This window comes from Furipterus horrens, unplaced genomic scaffold (assembly GCF_987537825.1).
Source record: "Furipterus horrens unplaced genomic scaffold, mFurHor1.1.pri manual_scaffold_7, whole genome shotgun sequence".
NCBI lineage: Eukaryota > Metazoa > Chordata > Mammalia > Chiroptera > Furipteridae > Furipterus > Furipterus horrens.
This window is the reverse complement of record NW_028327177.1, coordinates 109,326,751-109,348,650: the sequence shown is the minus strand read 5'-3', so window position 1 is coordinate 109,348,650 and position 21,900 is coordinate 109,326,751. Positions and strand designations below refer to the sequence as shown.

The 21,900-nt window shown below is 42.7% G+C and overlaps 1 protein-coding gene across 6 annotated transcripts in view; it reads right to left on the bottom strand.

Annotated features, from left to right (window-relative positions):
• Nucleotides 1-21,900, bottom strand: part of NMNAT3 (nicotinamide nucleotide adenylyltransferase 3) — a 91,013-nt gene that overhangs the window by 63,645 nt on the left and 5,468 nt on the right. For 3 of the 6 annotated variants that reach the window (XM_090284256.1, XM_090284255.1, XM_090284261.1), the window contains exon 2: nt 15,346-15,428. The exons of the other annotated variants lie outside the window; for them this stretch is intronic. The gene's annotated coding sequence lies outside the window, so the exon portion shown is untranslated. The remainder of the gene's footprint in view (nt 1-15,345; nt 15,429-21,900) is intronic. 6 annotated transcript variants of the gene reach the window in all.

The following is a 21,900-nucleotide window of genomic DNA, read 5'->3' as shown; positions in this document are numbered from 1 at the left end:
TGAAGGGGGAAAGAAAACACAAAATAGATTAATAACTTCACCAATGATGATTCCACATATATTCATACCAAATGATTCAAAAGCCAGAGGTTATTCTGAGAGGAGGAAGTCTAACATCTGTGATATTAACAGAGGAGAAGCTAATAAAGTGTGGCACTTTTTCTGAAGATGATGCCACTGACCCACTGCCAATGGCTTGAAACAGCATTTCATCAGTGATGAGATTAAAGGCATGAGAACCAAGGGGTGAACCCAGGGGCGGCTGCTGGAGTTGGGGTGGCCAAAGTCTGTGGCACAGTGCAGGCTGCCTGTGGGGGTGGCGGGGGCTAGCAGGTCTAAGGACAGCATGAACACCAGAGTATTAGCCTCAGGGTCCTGGGCAAGGGTGCAAAATGGCCTCCTTAAGTTCATCCCCTATACCAACCTCTACCTAATGGCCTCTCAAAGCTTCCACAGCCATGGTTCAACACTCCTATTCCAGCCATTTCCTCCTCTGCTGTTCCAGGCAAGGGTTTCTCTAACTGCCCCCTCCCCACCCACTGCCTTCCCCAGGTGTTCAGGAATCTTCCATGCAATGATTGGTGGTATATTTGGGGCCCACTCCTTGATCTGTGTCCAGTCCTCATCTTCAGGCCTGAAAGGGAAAGGTCTATCTCGGTCCTCACCTAGAGCCTAGAAAGCCCAGGCTGCAGGTGATGCTGGGAGGGCACTATGCCTGGAGAAGACTCTTACACCCTGCGGTGTGCCCTGAGCCAGCTGGTACCCAGGCGAGGTGTGGGGTCACAGAGGAGGTTTAGCAGCAATTCAGTCAGGAGGAAGAGCCACATGAGTCAATAGCCATAATCCATTTAAGTGTGGGTACCCACAAACTTCAAGGAAGACCAAGAATGAGGTTACATGGCTCCTACCACACGAGGCAAGGGTAAGTTGTAGTTAGCTTGTAAGAGCGATAATATCACTAATAACCATTTATGGGGTACTGTTGCTATTTCATTTTTTTTTTCATTTTTTTTTTCTTCCCTGCACCCTGTCCCTCCCTTCACCCACATTCAGTTCCCACTCAGTTGCCCATGTCTGTGGGTCATTTATACATGTTCTTTGACTTGACCCTTCCCCTTCTTACCCCCTTCTCTCCCTCCCACCTCCCCCCTTGTTACTGTTAGTCTACTTCTTGTTTGATTTTGCTCATTTGTTTGTGTTGTTCATTAGTTTCCTGTAATAGGTGACAGCATAAGGTATTTTTCTTTCGTTGCCTGGCTTATTTCGCTAAGCATAATTCTCTCTAGTTCCATCCATGTTGTTGCAAATGGTAGAAGTTCCTTCTTTCTTTCTGCTACATAGTACTCCATTGTGTAAATGTACAACAGTTTTTTGATCCACTCATCTACAAATGGGCATTTAGGCTGTTTCCAGCACTTGGCTATTGTAACGTGCTGCTATGAACATAGGGGTGCATAGGTTCTTTTGAATTGGTGTTTCAGGATTTTTCGGATATAATCCTAGCAATGGAATTGCTGGTTCAAAAGGCAGTTCCATTTTTAGTTTTTTGAGGAAATTCCAAACTCTTTTCCATAGTGGCTGCACCAGTCTGTATTCCCACCAGCAATGCACCAGGGTTCCCATTTCTCCGCATCCTCTCCAGCACAAGTTGTTTGTTGATTTGTTGATGATGGCCATTCTGACTGGTGTGAGGTGGTATCTCATTGTGGTTTTTATTTGCATCTCTCTGATGGCTAGTGATGTTGAGCATACTTTCATATGTCTATGGGCATATGTGTATGTCCTCTTTGGAGAAGTGTTTGTTCAGGTCCTTTGCCCATTTTTTAATTGGGTTGTCTGTCTTCTTGGTGTTGAGTCGTATGAGTTCTTTATATATTTTGGAGATCAATCCCTTGTCTGAGATGTCATTGGCGAATATATTTTTCCATATGGTTGGTTTTCTTTTCATCTTGCTGATGTTTTCTTTAGCTGAGCAGAAACTTTTTAGTTTGATGTAGTCCCATTTGTTTATTCTTTCCTTTATTTCCCTTGCCTTAGGAGATGCATCGGTGAAAATGTTGCTACATGGGATATCTGAAATTTTCCTGCCTATTTTTTCCTCTAGGACTTTTATGGTATCACGGCTTACATTTAAGTCTTTGATCCATTTTGAGTTTATTCTGGTGTATGGTGTAAGTTGGTGGTCTAGTTTCATTTTTTTGCATGTCCCTGTCCAGTTCTCCCAACACCATTTGTTGAAGAGGCTCTTTTCACTCCATTTGATGTTCTTTCCCCCTTTGTCAAATATTAGTTGACCATATGAACCTGGGTTTATTTCTGGGCTCTCAATTCTGTTCCATTGATCTATATGTCTGTTCTTATGCCAGTACCAGACTGTTTTGATTACCGTGGCCTTGTAGTATAGTTTGATATCAGGTATTGTGATTCCTTCTACTGTGTTCTTCCTCAAAATTGCTGTGGCTATTCGGGCTCTTTTTTGGTTCCATATAAATTTGGATGCCTTTTATTTCTCTTTCTTGTCTGATTGCTGTGGCTAGAACTTCCAAGACTATGTTGAATAGGAGTGGAGAGAGCGGACATCCTTGTCTTGTTCCTGATCTCAGGGGGAATGCTCTCAGTTTTTGCCCATTGAGTATGATGTTGGCTTCAGGTTTCTCATATATGGTGTTTATTATGTTGAGGTATGCTCCCTCTATTCCCATTTTGCTGAGAGTTTTTATCATAAATGGGTGTTGTACTTTATCAAATGCTTTTTCTGCATCTAGTGATATGATCATGTGGTTTTTGTCTTTCATTTTGTTTATGTGGTGTATTATGTTTATTGATTTGCGAATATTAAATCATCCTTGCATCCCTGGGATGAATCCCACTTGATCGTGGTGTATGATCTTTCTAATGTGTTGCTGGATCTGGTTTGCCAATATTTTGTTGAGGATTTTAGCATCTATGTTCATCAGCGATATTGGCCTGTAGTTTTCTTTCTTTGTTGTGTCTTGACCTGGTTTTGGAACTAGGGTTATACTGGCTTCATAGAACGAGTTTGGGAGTCTTCCCTCTTCTTGTATCTTTTGGAATAGTCTGAGGAGGATAGGAGTTAGTTCTTTCCTAAATGTTTTGTAGAATTCACTTGTGAAGCCATCCGGTCCAGGGCTTTTGTGTGCTGGGAGTTTTTTGATTACTGCTTCAATTTCACTAGCTGTTATTGGTCTATTCAGACTTTCTGATTCTTCTTGATTCAGTTTGGGAAGACTATAGGTTTCCAGGAATTTGTCCATTTCCTCTAGGTTGTCAAATTTCTTGCCATACAGTTGTTCGTAATAATTTCTCACAATCCTTTGTATTTCTGTTGTATCAGTTGTGGTTTCTCCTCTTTCGTTTCTGATTTTATTTATTTGGGTCCTCTCTCTTTTTTTCTTGATGAGCCTGGTTAAAGGCTTGTCAATTTTGTTTATCTTTTCAAAGAACCAGCTCCTACTTTTGTTGATCTTTTGAATTGTCAGTTTAGTCTCTATGTCATTTAATTGTGCTCTGATCTTGATGACTTCCTTCCTTCTACTTGATCTGGGCTTTGCTTGTTCTTCCTCTAGTTCTTATAGCTGTAGGGTTAAATTTTTTATTAGAGATTCTTCTAGCTTTTTTAGGTAGGCCTGTATTGCTATGAACTTTCCTCTCAGGACTGCTTTCGCTGTATCCCATAGGTTTTGGGTTGTTGTGTGTTCATTATCATTAGTTTCCAGAAACTTTTTGATTTCTTCCTTGATGTTATTGTTAACCCATTCATTATTTAATAGCATGTTATTCATTCTCCATGAGTTTGAATGTTTTTGAGTTTTTTCCTTGAGGTTGATTTCCAATTTTAAGCCATTGTGATCTGGAAAGATGCTTGATATAATTTCAATTTTCTTGAATTTGTTAAGGCTTGTTTTGTGTCCTACCATGTGGTCTATTTTTGAAAATGTCCCATGTGCATTTGAGAAGAATGTATATTTAGCTTCTTTGGGCTGAAAACTTCTATATATATTGACTAAGTCCATTTGATCTAGAGTGTTGTTCAGTGCCTCAATATCTTTGGTGTTTCTTTGCTTCGAAGATCTGTCCATTGTTGACAATGGGGTGTTAAAGTCCCCTATTATGAGTGTGTTACTGTCTATATCTTTCTTGGAGTCTTTCAAAATTTTCCTTATATATTTGGGTGCTCCTAAGTTGGGTGCATATATATTTATAAGGGTTATATCTTCTTGATGGATTTTTCCCTTAAGTATTATGAGATGCCCTTCTTTGTCTTTTTTTTTTATGGACTTTGCTGTGAAATCTGTTTTGTCTGATATAAGTATTGCTACCCCAGCTTTTTTTTCATGTCCATTTGCTTGAAATACTTTTTTCCATCCCTTTACTTTCAATCTGTGTAGATCTTTTGTTCTAAGGTGGGTCTCTTGTAGACAGCATATATGTGGGTCATTCTTTCTAATCCATTCAGCTACCCTATGTCTTTTAATTGGAGCGTTTAATCCATTTACATTTAAGGTTATTACAGATAAGTACTTATTCATTGTCATTTTTCCCCTTTGTACTCGTGTTCTTCTCTCTCTCTGTTTCTTTATCTTCTTAGAGCAGACCCTTTAACAGTCTTTCATTTTGTTGCACTGTCTGGGAGTTTTTGTGTATGTTGTCCTCCAGTTTGCTGATCCGATCTTCTGCTTCCTCTAGCCTGCTTTTAATTCCTTCTACTGTGTTCTTCAATTCAGAGATCGTATTCTTCATTTCCTCCTGGCTCTTATTGATAGCTTCCATGTCCTTTTTCATGCTCGTGTAATTCTCTGTAAGTTCCTTGTAATTTTTCTGGAGTTCCTTGTAGTTTCCCTGGAGTTCTTTGTAGTTTCTGCTGAGCTCATTCAGCTTCTCCATAATCCATGTTTTGAATTCCGTATCTGATATTTTGCTCCCCTCTATTTCATTTAGCACTCTTTCTGGGGATTCTATCTTTCCTTTTGATGGGGGTTGTTTATCTGTCTCCCCACTTTTGTGATTCCTATTGTTTGTTGGTCCTTCTTAGAACGATCTGCACTTCCTGGATCTGCCTCTGGTAGCGTCAGAGCATGTACCAGACTGGCCCTAGGCAGCCTATTGGAGACTTCCAGGGATCTACTGCCTATTTCATATTATTTTGATTAGATTCTTTTATTCCCTTTTTGCAGATGAAAATACTGGGGCTGAGAGAACTGACCTGGTTTGTTCAAGGTTACATAGGAGTGAGCTAGGATTTGATTCCACACCCCTGGCTTTCTCGCAAGCTTTCTCCCAAGACCTGGGTATGGACATGGTGACAGCAGCATTCCTCAGCTCTGCGTGGGCCTGTAAGCACAGGCTTGGGGGTACTCACAGCCTGGCTTCCAAGGTCCCCAAGAGCATACTATTTAAGTGGAACTGCAAAATTTTCGAAACTAAATTGAATTCACTTTAATTTTGAAAGCAAAAGCAAACAGATGTCCCACAGCTTCTTTTCCTAGGAGAAGGAATGGAGATCAAATAAACTGCCTTTACATCCCTCCCTTCGGAGAGTCTGGGGATCACTGTAGAACCAAATGCAGCTCTGTGCTTGAAGAGCAAACAGCTTTGGATACAACTCTACAAATTGAAAAGCAAATTCAAAAAAAGAAAAACTTCAGCTTGATGTGCTTAACCAGGGAGATGCACATTCACTCAAAAGAGGATTTTAAAAAAATTTGAAGTGCAAAACAGATTTCATGATAAGCATCTTACACCTATTTTATTGGAGCAATGGAGTTAAAATGTTAAAGGAAGGAATGGGTACAGGGAGAAAAAAAAAGCTAGATATTCCAGTTTAAGGAATCAGTTTTCATAAATGTCACCTTATTACATCATTTCCTGTGTTTACTTCATTTTATAAAAATACTTATGTTTAGATTAAAAGATTTCTAAGAGGTTATTCTGAAAATAAAGTAAAGCTCAGAGATTGTTTTTTTTTTTAAAAAATAACCCAATGCAAAAAACCCTCATAACATGTCATCGAATAATGCCAAAGGTGATAGTTAAAAATCCTCATAATTAAAAATCTTTAATTAAAAAATAGAAAGATAGAAAATGCCCAGAAACTATAAAATCCTCATTCAGTTTGAAACTATTATTTTATCAGAAGATTCTCAGTTACCACTTCTCTCAGTTACAATCCTGTGCAGTAAGAAAAGGCTGCATTTGAGACCCCAAACCCTTACTCCTTTTATGCCCCACCCCCTGTGAGAATCTTCCTTTTGGCCTGACCTCTCCCTCCACTCCCCTCCTTGCCTCCACTTCCTAAGGTAAGTTTCTGGGCTCTTTCCAGGGCCTAGAATGCTGGCACCTCCCCACTTACCACAGTCTGCCATGACACAGTTTCTCCACGAGAGTGGCTTCTCATCCTACATTATCGACCCTGTCAATGGTGCCCTGGGGTGGAAACCCCATGCCTCCCTGCCCTCCCAGCACCCAAGCACCTCCCAGGTTGGCCGTTTTTCCTCTGTGTCTGAGATCAACATGCTGATTCTTAGCATTGCTGGCCTTCAAGCTGGTACACAGAAGGTGCTTAAATAACCACTTGCTAACCAATTGATGCAGGCATCTGGCCAGGAGCCACTGCCTCCTTCCTTTTCCTGGAGTTCTTTTGTCTACCTAGAATGCCCCATTCCCCCAGTTTGTCCATACCACCTGCTCCAGTTTTCCATAAACAAAAGCACCACCATCCAGTCAGTTGTGTGTGTACGGGGTGATTCTGGCCCCCTTTCTTTTCCTCCTACACTACCCCCCTCTCAGTTTATCCATCACCAAATCCAGTACACTTCCCTTCCTCTCCATTCCCTCTGTAACACTGGGGCGGCCACTGGTTTTCCTTGTAGCTATGCAGCTACCATGGCCTGTCCTGCTTCCCACTCCCCTGCTCAGCCTCGCTTGAACTCCTTCCTCCCCTGCTCCCCTCTGCCCTCAGGCTGGAGCCCAAGCTTGATGACAAGGCAGACAGGTGGTCTGTGATGTGCTTTTGCCAGTTCCATAAGTCTCAGCCCTTGGCAGTTAGTCCCCGGCCCCACCCCAGTGGTCACTTGGCACCCAGCAGTCGAAGAGGCCCTCTTACCCACCTCTGACTAGCTGCTAAAGCAGAAGCAAATGGTTAAATCAGGGAATCACTCAAAAAACGTCTAAGTGAATTCTAGCTTTAAAACTGAACCTACACAAGTAGGTGATCTGATGCAAGGCGAAGGCTTTGTTTTTGGAGCAGGGATTGGAGCTTTCACAAACTCTGTCTGTCAGCAACATTTCTCATTCCCGTTTCTTCTTGGTGGAGAGGGTACTTAGAGATGCACAAGAAGCAACATGAGGGCAGCTTGTGTCTTGACTGTCTAATTCCTCTGCCTCTACAACTGCCAATCTATTATGGTCTAGTTCCTTCACCAGCACCTCATGGGGGAGGGGCAGCCACTCCCACGTTTTTGAGTCTTTTCAAAGCATTCACTCATTTCTCACCCCCCACTCTTTCCTTTTATAGTCATAATCCATCAGTTTATAGAATATTTAATAAAATTATGGGGTTTATTAACAAGTACAACTGGCATCAAACTGGAAACCAACACAACTGACTGTAAGTGTCGAATGCATGAGGTAGGGCAGGAGAATTTGGGCAGAGAGCCCAGCCCAGGCCTGGGGGTGGGAACAGCAGGCGGACAGGCCTGCATATGATTGTATTATGTGTGGCCTGTCTCCCCGACTAGATTATGAGCTCTAGATCAAAAGCATCTGGCTCAGTTCACTGCCTTTGTGATCTGTGTCTAGCACAGGACTGAAACATAATCTGGGCTTGGGAAATGTTGGCTGGATGGAGAAACAAGCCTCCCCACAGACCAGCCCTCCTCTAGCAAATCTGGGTTCCCAAGATACCCCTTCTCCTCCCTACTCGGAGTCACTCATGGCCCAGTCACAAAGTTGGCAACAAGTTCTAACTCAGACCATGGGCAAGATAGCATTTCAGAATTAGATGCAAGATACTCTCTAGTCCAGCCTCATGGTTCACAGTTCAGGAAGATGGAGACAAGCTAAGAGATCTGGTCAGGGGCAGGCAGCACCTTGTGACCAGTGCTTCCCCTCCTCCCTCCTAGCTCAGACTCCTTTCCTCTCTTGTCCTGTGGTCCCAGGAGCTGGTAGAGCATACAGAGTCCCATTACGGCATAGCCCCAGGCAGAGGATGACTCTGGACTAACCCCAGGCCATGTGAATGTCTCACAGGTGAGACCCTACGGGCAGGAATTCCATCTACCTCCCTTCCTCCCAAGGCTTTCGATGTGAGAAGTACAGATTAGCTGAAAAGTGAGCCTTCAGCAAGTTAACCTATAGATAAAAATCAAGTTCAACCTCAAACCAAGGGGATGATTTAAATGTAAACATTGCACCCCTCCTGACCCATGAGAAACCCAGTGACTGGCATACGTACCCACTCACCAGCAGGCCAAGAGAACTGGCAACTGGGTTACAGAGTGAAAGAATAAATAGAGACAAACTTGCTTATTAGGCTAGCAAACACTACATTAATAACACTGATCTCCTTTTAATGCTGAAAGCATCTGTGTGTCCTTCAGTACTTTCAATAATATCACAAAAATAAGATGCAAAGCAGTAAACATACTGTTGTCCTGATTATGGTACAGAGGCACACAGAATTTAAGACAGAAGCAAAACCATGAAGTCTCAGGTCAATTTTGCTTTTCACTTGAGAACCGGGCAGGCCTATCTCATGATCCACCCCTTAGTTCATCACAAAAATGAACATGGACACAGAGGATCCAAATAGTCCAGTTAGCCAGGGAACTTATTATGAAATGTATTTTATCAATGACTGATTGATAATTGTGCTTTTTCAAAGACAAATTTTAAAATTGTGTCAAATCGCTTCATTGCCATTAATAATCCCTTCAGTCCCCTGGCAGGATGGCTCAGTTAATTGCAACATCAGCCTGTACACAAAAAGGTTGTAGGCTTGGTTCCCAGTCAGGGCACATAGGTTGTGGGTTCTATCCCTGGTTGAGGCACACACAGGAGGCAACCAATGGATATTTTTCTTTCACATCTATGTTTCTCTCTCTCCCTTCCTCTCCTTCTAAAATCAATAAGAACATAGCCTCAGGTGAGGATAAAAAAAAAAAGTCTCTCAGCAAACATCAATCAGCACCTACTAAGTGCCAGGCAGTAGTAGGCCAGGGACCAGGGACACAGAAGTGTCAGCCATATTCCTGCCTAGAGGGCTCACCTGTCTGTGCTGGTGGGAGGAAGATGGGCTAACTAATGTTCACAACTCTGTGTGGTAAGAAGTGATAAAAATGGAAACAGAGGGAGCCTGAGCACATGAAGCAGGGTCCCCAGCCCAGCCAGGCTGAGGGAGAGATACAAATGGGGTATGAAAAAAGTTTCAGGAGGAAGTAACATAAGTTTCGGGTATTGAAGGATGATTAGGAGTTAGGCAGGTAAATGAGTTGGAAGAGAAAACAGCATTTGCAAAGCCTGGAAACGTGGAAGGCCATGGGGCATGTCAAGGTTGCAAGAGGGTCAAGAGAATAGCCAAGGTTGTGGGGGTTAGGGGGGATGGACAAGGTTCTCCAGGGCCTGGTAACCAAGGGTCTTGTGTTCTATGTTAAGGTTGAATTTGATCCTGATGGTGGTAGCTGTGAGCCCCTGCATAGTTTTATGCAGGGGAGTGATCAATCCACAAGTGATTACCCAAGGGTCTCCCGAACAGCTGAGCAACACCACTGGACACCTTTCTTTATTCACTGCTCCAGAGGCATCAGCAACTTGAAAGCCTCATTAGCAGGCAGGTCTCCAACAGACAACTAAGCCTGCCTTCCCTTCCATAATGCCCTCTCTTTGAGGCCACAGCTACTCTCAATTGCATTCTAATTTCAAGAAGAGATAAACATATGCTTATGTTTCCATTTACAAGTTTTTGATTATCAGCCAGGCATTGTAGCTGCAAATTACCCATTTTCTATTATAATTATTTTTACTTCTCTAGATGAAGAAAAAAAAAGAAGCACTTTTAAATTACCAAAGTGCTCAATCCACAGAGGGAGGGAAAACTTAAGCACTGCTGCATCTTCCACCAAACGGCACTATAATAGCGAGAGTTTGCAAAATGAAACGCAAGCTTGTGGGCTGTGTTGGGACCAGGCCTTGAGAGGTGACTTTGCTCACTGCCATTGGTTTACCTACAGCGTGGCCCAGGCTGCAGCAAACCAGGGAGGAGCTCGGTTGGCGGCACAATTGCTGCTGTGAAGGCTCTCATGAATGGCTCCTTGAATACTGGGCTGCTTGAGGTGACAGGCTTTTGCTCTCGGGCACTAATTCTTGCTTTTTCTGCTTCTAGGAGAAATTTTTAAATTTTGTTAACTCAGATGCATCCAATATCTGAAATGTCTGGTCATATTACGACTGGAACTCTGCAAGGACCCAGCCATACGAAGTGGTGTCATGGACCCCTTTCCTAAACAACACTGCACAGGGTCGTGTCTGGCCGCCTTCCTGTCCTAGTGGGTCATGGCTGAGATGGGGGTGAGGAAGAGCTTTGGGAAAGGATGGGAGACAATGAATGCAGTCACTAACTGAAGTGAGGAAGAGGCTAGCATGCAGAGATAGGTGCTTATGGGCAGGTTCAGGTCCCACTTAATTTGCACGTAACAGTAGTTGACAGAGTAGCATGTAAATGAGAAAGTGGTGGCTTTGTGACTTTGAAGGTGCTGTTGGTGGCTTTGTTTTGAGACTGTATTTTGGACAAGCTAACCAGTTTTATTATTGGATGTCTCATTCATCAAAAAAACTGAACCAACCATCCAAATTCCTAACACATTTCATGTGGGATTGCACTCACTCCTTGGAACAAGTGTTTGGCAGACACAGTCACTGCTCTCTAGTGGTGGTAGTGATGGTGGTGATGGTGGTGGTGGTGGTGGTGGTGGTGGTGGTGCTGGTGGTGTGTGTGTGTGTGTGTGTGTGTGTGTGTGTGTGTGTGTCAGACATAGAAAAAGCCACAAGCAACTACTTAAATGTTCAAAATCCTATTTGTGGCAAAAAAAAAAAAAAAAAAAAAAAAAAAAATGAAATGCTCAATGTAGCTTTGGAAGTTCTAAATACTGTTCTCTTTTCACATTTTAAACCCTCATGGATGATAATAATAAATCACAATCATAACAAATCAATAAACAGTAACAATGACAATAGCCAAGAGTTATTTAGTGTACTATGGACTAAGTGCTTTGTTCGTCTACTAACTCATATCTTGGCAGCACCTATACTGTGCCTGTTATTATAATGTGTTTTGTGTTATCTTTGCAAATACTGTGCAGAGAAGTATTAGCATCCTATTTCTGATGAGAACGCAGGCGCTCAGGGTTCTGAAGCTCAGGGCCCCTCCAGGGACACAGTACAAGGAAATACAAGGCAAGGACAAGCTCCTGTCTGGTCATAAAGGCCAAGACATTTCACCCCCAAACCCCCTACCCCCCTGCCTGGGAGACACAGAAGCCAAGAACAGTTGATTGCTCCTCTACCCAAGCTTCAGGCTTTTTGGTATTCCAGATGGCTGTTCACTTTCACAGGAAACACAGATGTAATCAGCATATTAACCATCCTTTAGACATTGATCATAAATTCTTTCCTCAAGAGTAAATTGTTCTCCTTCCTTGGCATCTCAAGATTCTTGCCTACGAAAAAGGTCAGAGCAGGTTAACACGCAGGTCCTCTTCCCTCAATGGCCTAGGCAAGGGGGCCTACACTCAGTTCAGCAGGGTTGGTGAGTGTGTGTGTGTGTGTGTGTGTGTGTGTGTGTGTGTGTGTGTGTGTGTGTGTGTGTGTGTGTGTGTGTGTGTGTGTGTGCGCGCGCGCCCAGTGGGGAGTGTGTCACAGGTGTGTCATATGGGAAGGAGCATGTGCTGTAAGGGGTGTTGTGAGGGCTTCTGTGGGGGGAGACTGCCATGGAGGGGTTTGTTGGAGAATGGGTCCATTGGGTGTCTCATGGGAAGGTGTGTGCTATGGATGTAAGGGGTCAAGGGTAGGTGACAGAAGGCCCCTGCTGCACTGTGTAGTAGAAATCACGCTGTGGGAGGGGGTGTTTCATGTGGGATACGCTATGGGGGCGTATTGTGGGGATGGGCCATGAGAGTACATTGTGGGGGGGCTGCATTGTGAGAATATGACTTAGGAGTGTGACATGGAGGGCGTTGTGGGGTTGTGCTGTGGGATGTATCATGGGAGGTATGGTGAGGATGTATTGTGAGAGTACAATATGGGTTATGCTGTGGAGGTGTCATGGGTGGGAAGTGGGGGTGTGCTGAGGGTGGGGAGGACCATGGAGTCCAGTGAGGTGCCTCGGGTTCCTGGTCAGTGCTGTGGGGCACCCTAGAGAGCCCGCTACCAGGCTCTTGTTCACTGCAGCTGCTTGATCTCCATGATGGTAAACTCATGCCCTAGCACCTCTACTTTCTCTCCAGCCACAATCCCTGGGCCCAGTGAGATACTGCGGTGGCATGTTCTGGAGTTTGCTGGTTGGAAGAGCCTGGGAAGCCCCCTGTATTCCTCACCCACTCACCTCAGCCTTTCTGTGGCAGGCTTCAGGTGGCATTTGTAGGTCACATCTAACACAGCATCTTCACAGCTCTAGCCAGGGCTCACTGCCAGGGCGACCCAAGCAGGGAACCTCCAGGACACAGCACAGATGAAGGAAGGAGTGCCCCTGGCTTTCTCCTCACTCCCAGCACAGCAGTCTCCTTCAAGAACGCCACTCTTCCTCTCCTGCTCAGCCCTCTGACCCTCCAGCCCATCTGTCTTGTGCAGTAGCTGTCCCTGGCAAGACCCATGGCAGTGGCAAATGCTGGAGAACTCAGGCATGCAGGTAAAAACACTTGTTTGTTGTTTGGAATGTATAAGCTATTTTCACCCAATCTTTATTATAAAAGATTTTCCAATATGCTACAAACTTGAATTTTAAAATGAGCATCTGGATATCCCCTGCTTAGAGCCTACCATTAATATTTTATTATGCTTGTTTTATCATATATCTACCCCTCTATACATTCATCAATCCAGTTTGTTTTTTGATGCCTTTCAAAGTAAGTTGTAGACAATGGTGCACTTCACCCTAAAGGCTTCAGCATGCATATCACTAACTGGAGTTCAGTATTTGTTTAGCATTCTTTTTTCTCCCTTTTTTGAACATACAATGAAATATACAAATCTTGAGAACAACAGTCAATGAGTTTTGACAAATGCATGTACCCATGTGACTCTGATCCCTGTAAGATACAGAACATCCCATCGCCCCAGAAAGTTCCCTCATGTCCCTTCCCATTCCATCTTTCTGTCTCCTTTCCCTCATACAACCACTGTTCTAAATTTTTTCACCACAGACTAGTTTTCCTTGTTTTATAATTCATATAGAAATGGAATCATATGGTGTATAGGTTTCTGTGTCTGGCTTTCACTCAGTATAATGTCTGTGAGATTCATCCAGGTGGTGTGTGCATCAGTAGTATGTCCCTTTTCACTGTTGAGTAGTATTCCATTCTTGGCAATACTACAGTTTATCTATTCTCCTATTGATGAAATCCTTTTTAAAAAGTGAAGATTACCACCTAATTGAGGTCATCTGTAATGAAGGCACTCTCACTTGTATTCCAAGCTGTTTCTCTTGTGGGGAGAAGATCAGGCATGCTCAGAGTTAGCACCGCCCTGCCTGTTCCACAAGGAGGATGAAGAGCAGAAACAGTATATTCCATCACCTTTGTGGAAAAAAAAGAAAAGTAAAAAGAAAGCACAGTTCTAGAGTAGAGAGTCCCAAAGTGTAATGAGATGCAAGATATTGTAGGCAAAAACTTTAATGTTTGTTTTATAGGTACATCCCATATCTGGTCCGTGAAACTAGTTTTCTTCCATAAAGGGGACAGTTGGTTATTTAAATAAAGTTATTTATATGAAAAGCTTTACTTAAAGAAATATTAAATAAAGGGAAGTTAAGATATGGAAAAAAATCATAAGACTTGTATGCAGATGACTCAAGAGTGGGAAACTTAAATGTACATTAAATCTACCTGAGAGTTTTGAAAACACTCATGCCTGGGTCCCACCTCCAGAGCCTCTCATATAATTGGCTGAGCTGCTCTCTAGGTTTAAAAAGCTTCTCAGGTGTCTCTAATGTGCAGCTGGGATGAAAAAAAAGAAAAGGTCTGGAAAGCCATGGTTCCTGGGCTGGAAGCATTACCATCACTTACTTGTTAGATATGCAAATCCTTAGGCCCCACTCCAGACATACTGAACCAGAGATTGGGGCTGGGGCCCAGCCATCTGGGGCTTCACAAAATCTCCAGGTGGGATGGATACAGCTCAAGTTTAAGAACCACTGTTCAAAGGACAGGTGTGGCAAGCCCTATAAACAGCCTTCATTCAGCCCCCTGGACTGAGGTCTGCACCATCATGGTATCAATCCAGTCAAGGTCAGCCAGTTCTGCCAGATCTAGCCCATGAGAAGCTCCTCCTCCCTGGGACAGAGAGGGTGGGTGGAGGCCAGGTGGTGAGCAGCTGCTGACCAATTACGAAGGCAATGACATCCTTGGGTCCACTGTCTTAACCTCAATTAATCCACAAACCAGTTAATCAGCCCTCAGAAAATCCAGTGTTCACTATAATTTTATTTTTCCCACGATTTTTGATTATCACTGACCTCCTTCCACTCCATTACCCTTGTTAATTGAGAATTGACTATGCAGTTAAAATGAATGTTTCCTCCACTAACAGAGCTGTACCAGATTCATCTTCACGTCCCTCCCAGCTCAAGAAATGTGATGAGTCTATGGGTATATTGATCTGATACAATTCATTTCACCAAGAATTCATGAAATTACCACTCAGAGGACACCTATTACGTGTTCATATGTCCAAAGGCTTACAGGAAAGAAATAGAATTTTAGTTGAAGAATAATATTGTATATAGAGAGCTAAACAAGTGCTTGGCCAAGTCTGACCTTTTGGTTAATAGTGATGTCTGCTTTAAAAATGCTCAACAGAGTCTACAGATTTGAAAATAGAGAAGATAGGGTAAGAACAAACATTCTGAGGGCTGCTCCCCTTCTCTGGCTGGCTATTTTAATAAGGAAAAATGTAAAGAAATAGAAAGCTAATGGGAGATGGAGGAATCTGTTTATTCCTATGCTAAGTCTGAAAAATAAACTTTCATGTAAAACCCAAAAGATGACAGAATTTGGCAAAGAAAATCTGCTAGGGAATCTGCAGTGACAAATGGTATTCCTATTAAGTAGTACGTACCATGAGATGATGTGTGACAAAACACCACGGTCCTTTTATCACAGCACAGCAAGGGAATAATGCCACCATGAAGGACAGGTCACCTGTGGACAGTCACATGCTGTAGGAAATCTCTCAAGTGATCAAGCATCGAAAGAGACCCAGCCAGCTATCTCTTAGTTACTTCACTCAGGGCTGACAATCAACAGCTCCACAAACGCGACTATACACCTGGGAGAGCCAGAATGAGGTCTGAAGACATGACTCCCTGCCCCTCCGAGGACTGTCCCATGTGGCCCCATCACCCCCTCCACCTCTGCCCCCAAGCTCAGCCCCACCACTGTGATCATCTGTCTGTGGGTTTCTGGAGCATACAGCGGTGTCTAATTCAGCCTAAGACTGAGTAACTCCTAAGGAATCAGTGATGACTTAAAAAAAAAAAAAGACAATATTTTATTATAAAAAATTACAAAATACAGGAAAAAATTGGAGAAAATAATATAATGAACTGCTATAGAGAGGTCTCTAAGCAATCATTAACAAGTTTCCATGTTACTTCACCTTTTTCCCCCCTGGAAGTATATTAAAGTACATTATAAACAACATGACATTTTACCACTAGATACTTCAAAAGTAAAGGATATGTTCTAAAATAAGGGCACTTTCTTACTTAACCATAATACCATGATCACACCTGACAAAATTAACAATAATTAACAGAAGTTCCTTAATATCACCTAATACCAGTCCAAATGTCAGTGTTATGTCTTTTCAGGAAATAAAATATTAATATAGCTGCAGTCACCCCAAGGGAGGAAGCAGATGCGATGTCCCTACAAGGACCCCAGGAAGCAAATGTGTGCCATTCCTGTCCCACCTGGGAGCTCCATCATTCCCAAAGGTGCAGGAGAGTGGGAGGGGGCATTTCCTTTGGAGACCTGGGGAACTTTGCTCCAACAGGCCCACCGCATCCAAACACAGCCCATGTATGACCCTTCCAGTCAGCCTGTGGGAGGGTCATGTCTCTTCTCTCAATTGGTGACCACTTTTGTCCGGGAGGCTGGATCTGGAGTCAGATGAACTTTGCTTATGGTCCCAGTTCTGCCACTGACAAGCTGTTTGACCTTGAGCAGTTGGCTGACCTCTTGGAGTCTGTTTGCTACTCTGTAATAAGGGAAATAAGGCCCACTTTAGAGGGCTGTCATGAAGACTGAATGAGACAGTGACACCGACTCTGTCAAGAGCACCCAGCATACTGCCTGGGCCATAACAAGTTCACTGAGGTTTAGCTGCTGACTCTTGGCTTTTGGCTGCACCCAGAGCTGCAGATCTGTGAATAAACAACTGCCTCGGTTACTGCTAAAGTCCTGTGTCCCGGCGTTTTTATTCTGAGTGTTTCTCACATGCTGGTCTGTTTTCTCACCTATGAAATAAATAGGCTGTCTAAATGGTTTTTAAGATTAATTTTAGCAGCCAGTCCATGACTGTCTGAAGATGTGGGCTTTTCCTTATGTGGATCAGAAAGTTCAGGACCCCATGAAACCCTTAGCTGGTTGTCCACACTGACTAAGTTTCAAGTACTGGCTACGAAAGGGAAAGAGGCAGACTTGGTGAAGGCATGGACATCCTTCCCTACCCTGGCTAGACTTTTTCAAGGCTTTTATTCTAGGGGCCATAGAGACATGGCTTACAGGCACTTGACTGCCTATCTCCAACCCCTTCCCAGCACATCACACAAATCTTAAGTCAACTATTTTGTGTTTTCCTCCCAATCCTAAGCTTAGAAGGCAGTAAGGATTAGGTTAATTTGTACAATAAAATGAAAATCAGAGAGTGGGAAAATCATGCAGTAAGCATATGGGGATGTGCAGGCTTGTTCGGTGAGAGTCGCCAAACCACAGTAGAAAAAAAGCTCCTCTTCTTTACTTCTTAATGCACTTATTATTACAGAAAATTTCAAACATATACAAAAGTTGAGAGATTAGCACAATAAACCATTTCTTAATTTGTAGGCCTACCACCTCCAATTCAGACTGAATTGAATATTGACAAATTGAATGATTATCATCTGCATAACAGAGAGATGACAAAAGGCACAAGGTGATCAAGCCGACTGCCTCCTGAATTCATTTGAATTCATCCTTTTTCCTTTTCTTTTTTTTGTAGAGTGACTAGGAATGATTCTTCTGTTGACCATTCATAGCAATGACAAGGATAGGTAACAAGGTGTGTAAGAGCTTCATCTGGTGAGCCACTCCTGATGAACCATGGTGGCTGAGCACTCAGTAGAGGAGGATGCAGGCTCAGGATCGGTGAGTGATGTCTGCTGTGTGCACAGGACCTGGGAACAGGGCCTGAACACCAGGTATTCACCATATTGTTCTTTATGGAATGCATGTTGAACCACAGCTTAAAGGGAAATGGCCTCATTTGTCTATAACATCAGGATCATGAATCCTTTCTAAATAAATTCTAAAATGCCCATAACTCAGAGTATATAGACTTTAGCCAATAAACCCTATTGAGCTTACTACATGAATAATTTTAAATCATTCTTGGAGTAAGTCCTTCATTTATATGACAAATATTCTAATAGACTTAATAATAATAACTATATGGAGAATGTTTCTAGACTATATTATGTTCCCAAACTCCTGTCATTATTCCTCTTCTGCATAGAAAAAAAACAAGCCTATAAAATGGATTGGGACCCACAAAACTATAGAGTGAATTAAGTTGAAATGTCAGCACAACCATCTTGTACGCCTCAATTGTGAATAGATATTTTGATGAAGAGCTTACTAAATCTTTAATTGGAGATGGAGTGTTATAATATAAAGGCAATGACTACAAAGCATTTATCATAGTGCCCAAAGCCATCACTGCAAAAATTCTCTCCCATCCTCTGGCAAGAGTGTCAGTATTGTGAATCCAGTATTAATATTAAAACATGAAACTGGATACAAATGAAGTTAAATGTTTTCTTCCAATGAATTTTTCTGCTAAGATCATCTTAATGTACTTGAAAAATAACAGAAAAAATTAAAGCTATAACAAAGGGGGAAACATTGCCACAATAAAGATAAATTTTTTTTTTAAAGATAAATCTTATTATGCACTGAGGTCCTCTTTTAAAGTGTTGAGTCTCAAACTGCACAGCTGCGGAACACTAGAATTCTGCCACTTCAATCAAATACTGGTAGTCCATCCCAATTCACAGGGAAAAAATGTGGTAATATTTTTCTTACTTAAAGTTTTCCATGATTTTTCATAAGCTTTTGGGGTTGGTTAGTACTTAACAGTCTTCAATTTAGTACAAATGGATCTCTTATTCAGCACTGAATTATAGTCATTTTCAGTTTAGTGCACTGACAATGTCCATGGTGTTTAGGGAAGGATGTTATGGCAGACATTGTCAGTGCTATGCCCTGAGCACTGGGGCCTCATCATTTTATAGAAGCCAGCTTGACTTCCACATGCTAGCATCTGTATCCCTTTGCCCTGGTGCTTCAACTGGTGGCTGGAAGCTGCCACAAGTCCTGGATAATTCATTCCTCCCAGGAGCAGTGCTCTTCCAATGAGGGACATCAATGATGTGAACATACTCAGACCCATAAGGGGCTAACTCTGGATGGGTGTTCTACACTGGCTGCTGGAGATTCCTAGCATGTGCAAATTCCAGTAGTCCAAACTGGTGACCTGCTTGATGGTGCGCTCCTCTGGCTTATGATTCTTGCTAGAGCTTCCTGAGATCTCCCAAATCAACCATGCAGACTCAAATCCTTGTCTCAAATAAAGACACATGTCATGATTTCCCAATGTTGGCCAATTGAATGAGTTTGAGAACTAATGTTTTAGGACGTGCCCTTGGCCACACACTAGGCAGTAGAGGATACACAGGCACAGGGCTGACACAAGGAGAGTTGGCATTAAGAACATACAAAACAGTTGAGGTACTGAGTACCCAGGCCTGAGCAGGACAAGAAGCCAGAGGCAATCGCAAACTTATGGGTGTGTGTGTGCATGTGTGTGTGTGTGCGTGTGCACATACACTGGGGGGCAGAGGTTGCTGAAATTTCATCAGTGAGGCCCCCAAAGATTGCAAACCCAATCCCACCCTCACAACCTCACCCCTGGGAACCAGGTAGGAAACAAGGACATGAGAGGCTGGCAGAGGGATATGAGGCTACAGGGCAAGAAGGGGTAATTGCCTTCTATATCTTAAAAATCCTGAGAATCGGAGTCTCCAGGGCCAGAGTGGGCAAACTACAGGCCATTTAGCCAGTGGACCTAGAGTATACATATACCAGAAACATGGAGGCAGGCAGCCAAGTCTGGCTTCAGAAATTGTTGATTGGCTACTTCGGGTCAAGAAGGAGGTGTAGGTAGGCAAGTTTTGTCTCCTCGCGCAACCACAGAAAGAATTATCAGATCTCAAAACTAAAAATACCCAGAACTGTCAGAAAATAGAGCTGTATGAAAGTCCTACAATCAAGGATTTAAAAATACATTCATACAGATGGATAGGAGGGGCAGAGTCACGGAGAGGGGCAAAGAGGCTGTGTGGTGCAGAAAGGCTGCAGGAGAACAGAGGGATACCCTGGGAGCCAGAGATCCTCGCCACAGACCAGGCCATACCACCCAGGGTTCCAGCACCAGAAGATAGACCCCCATTACCTCTGGCTGTAAAAACCAGTGGGGGTGGGGGTGGTGGAAGAAATTGCTGGATTTTCACTGCTTAAAGGGCCAGCATGGTCTGAAAACATATGAAAACTCCCCCACTCTGAGATTCACTACTGAGGCAGCAGCTGGAAGGGTGCCAGTTGCACATAGGAAGAGGGTGGGATGACTGGAAAGGGGGTAAGCAAGTTGGTGGCATTGTCCCCTCTCCAAACTGTCTCCACACAGTCAGAAAGCAATGAAGCAGGTTGTCCCACTGGAAATTACCTAACACTCCACCCCACACAATTTACAGGTACCTTTTTTACATAGGCTATGCTACTAAGACATGGAGTAAAAGCAGCTCTACCTAATACACAGAAACGAACACAGGGAGGCTGCTAAATTAAGGAGACAAAGAAATATGACCCAAATGAAAGAACAGAACAAAACCCCAGAAAAAGAACTAAGCAAAATAGAGATAGCCAACCTATCAGATGCAGAGTTCAAAACACTGGGGATAAGGATGCTCAGAGAACTCAAGTATGGCAAAAAATAAAATAAAATAAAGGTAGAAATGAAAGGTTACACGAAGTGAAATAAAGAATAATCCACAGAGAAGGGAAGGACACTGGGATTCAAACCAACAATTTGGAACATAGGGAAGAATTAACATTCAACCAGAACAGAATGAAGAAACAAGAATTCAAAAAAACGAGGATAGACTTAGGAACCTTTGAGACATCTCCAAACGTGCCAACATCTGAATCATAGGGATGCCAGAAGAAGAGGAAGAGCAAGAACTTGAAAACTTACTTAAAAATATAATGAAAGAAAACTTCCCTAACTTAGTGAAGGAAATAGACATACAAGTCCAGGAAGCACAGAGTCCCAAATAAGTTGGACCCAAAGCAAACCACACCATAATTAAAATGCCACATCATAATTAAAATGTCAAAGCTTAAAGATAAAGAGAGAATCTTAAAAGAGCAAGAGAAAAGCAGAGAGTTACCTACAAAGGACTTTCCATAAGACTTCTCGGCAGATTTCTCATAAGAAATTTTGCAGTCAATAAGGGACTGGCAAGAACCATTCAAAGTGATGAAAAACAAGGACCTACAACCAAAATCACTCTCTACCCAGCAAAGCTATCATTTAGAATGGAAGGGCAGATAAGGTGCTTCCCAGACAAGGTAAAGCTAAAGGAGTTCACCATCACCAAGCTATTATTACAGGAAATGTTAACGGGACTTATTTAAGAAAAAGAAGATAAAAAACCATGAACATTAAAAAGGTAAAAAATTCACAACTATCAACAACTGAATCTAAAAAAAACCCCACCAGCAACAACAACAAACTAAGCAAACAACCAGAATAGGAACAGAATCATAGGTATGGAGATCATTTGGAGGGTTATCAGCTGGGAGGGAGGAGGGGGAGAATGGTGAGGTGGAGGCGCAGGGATTAAGAAGCATAATTTATAGAAGGAACAAAATAGACAGGGGGAAGTTAAGAATAGCATAGGAAATGGAGAAGCTAAAGAGCTTATATGCAGGATCCATGGACATGAACTAAGGTGAAGTACTGCTGGAGGGAAGGGAGGTACTGAGAGGAGGGGGGCAAGGGGGGGGGGAAATTGGGACCACTGTAATAGCAAAATCAATAAAATATACTTAAAAAATTGTTGACTGAAAGATTTAATCAGAAACAGGCCACAAATCTCATGCTCTTAAAACTGCAAAGAGCAGAAATATCATTATTTAACTTGGCTCATTTGAGGATTTTTTTAAAGCTATGAGAATAATAAAATAATATAGAAAGTTTGAAATATGTAAAAAAGTTAACTCATAATTACACTGTTCAAATGCAATTCTTATCACCTTTGCGGCATCCCTCATAGACTCATTATCATGCATG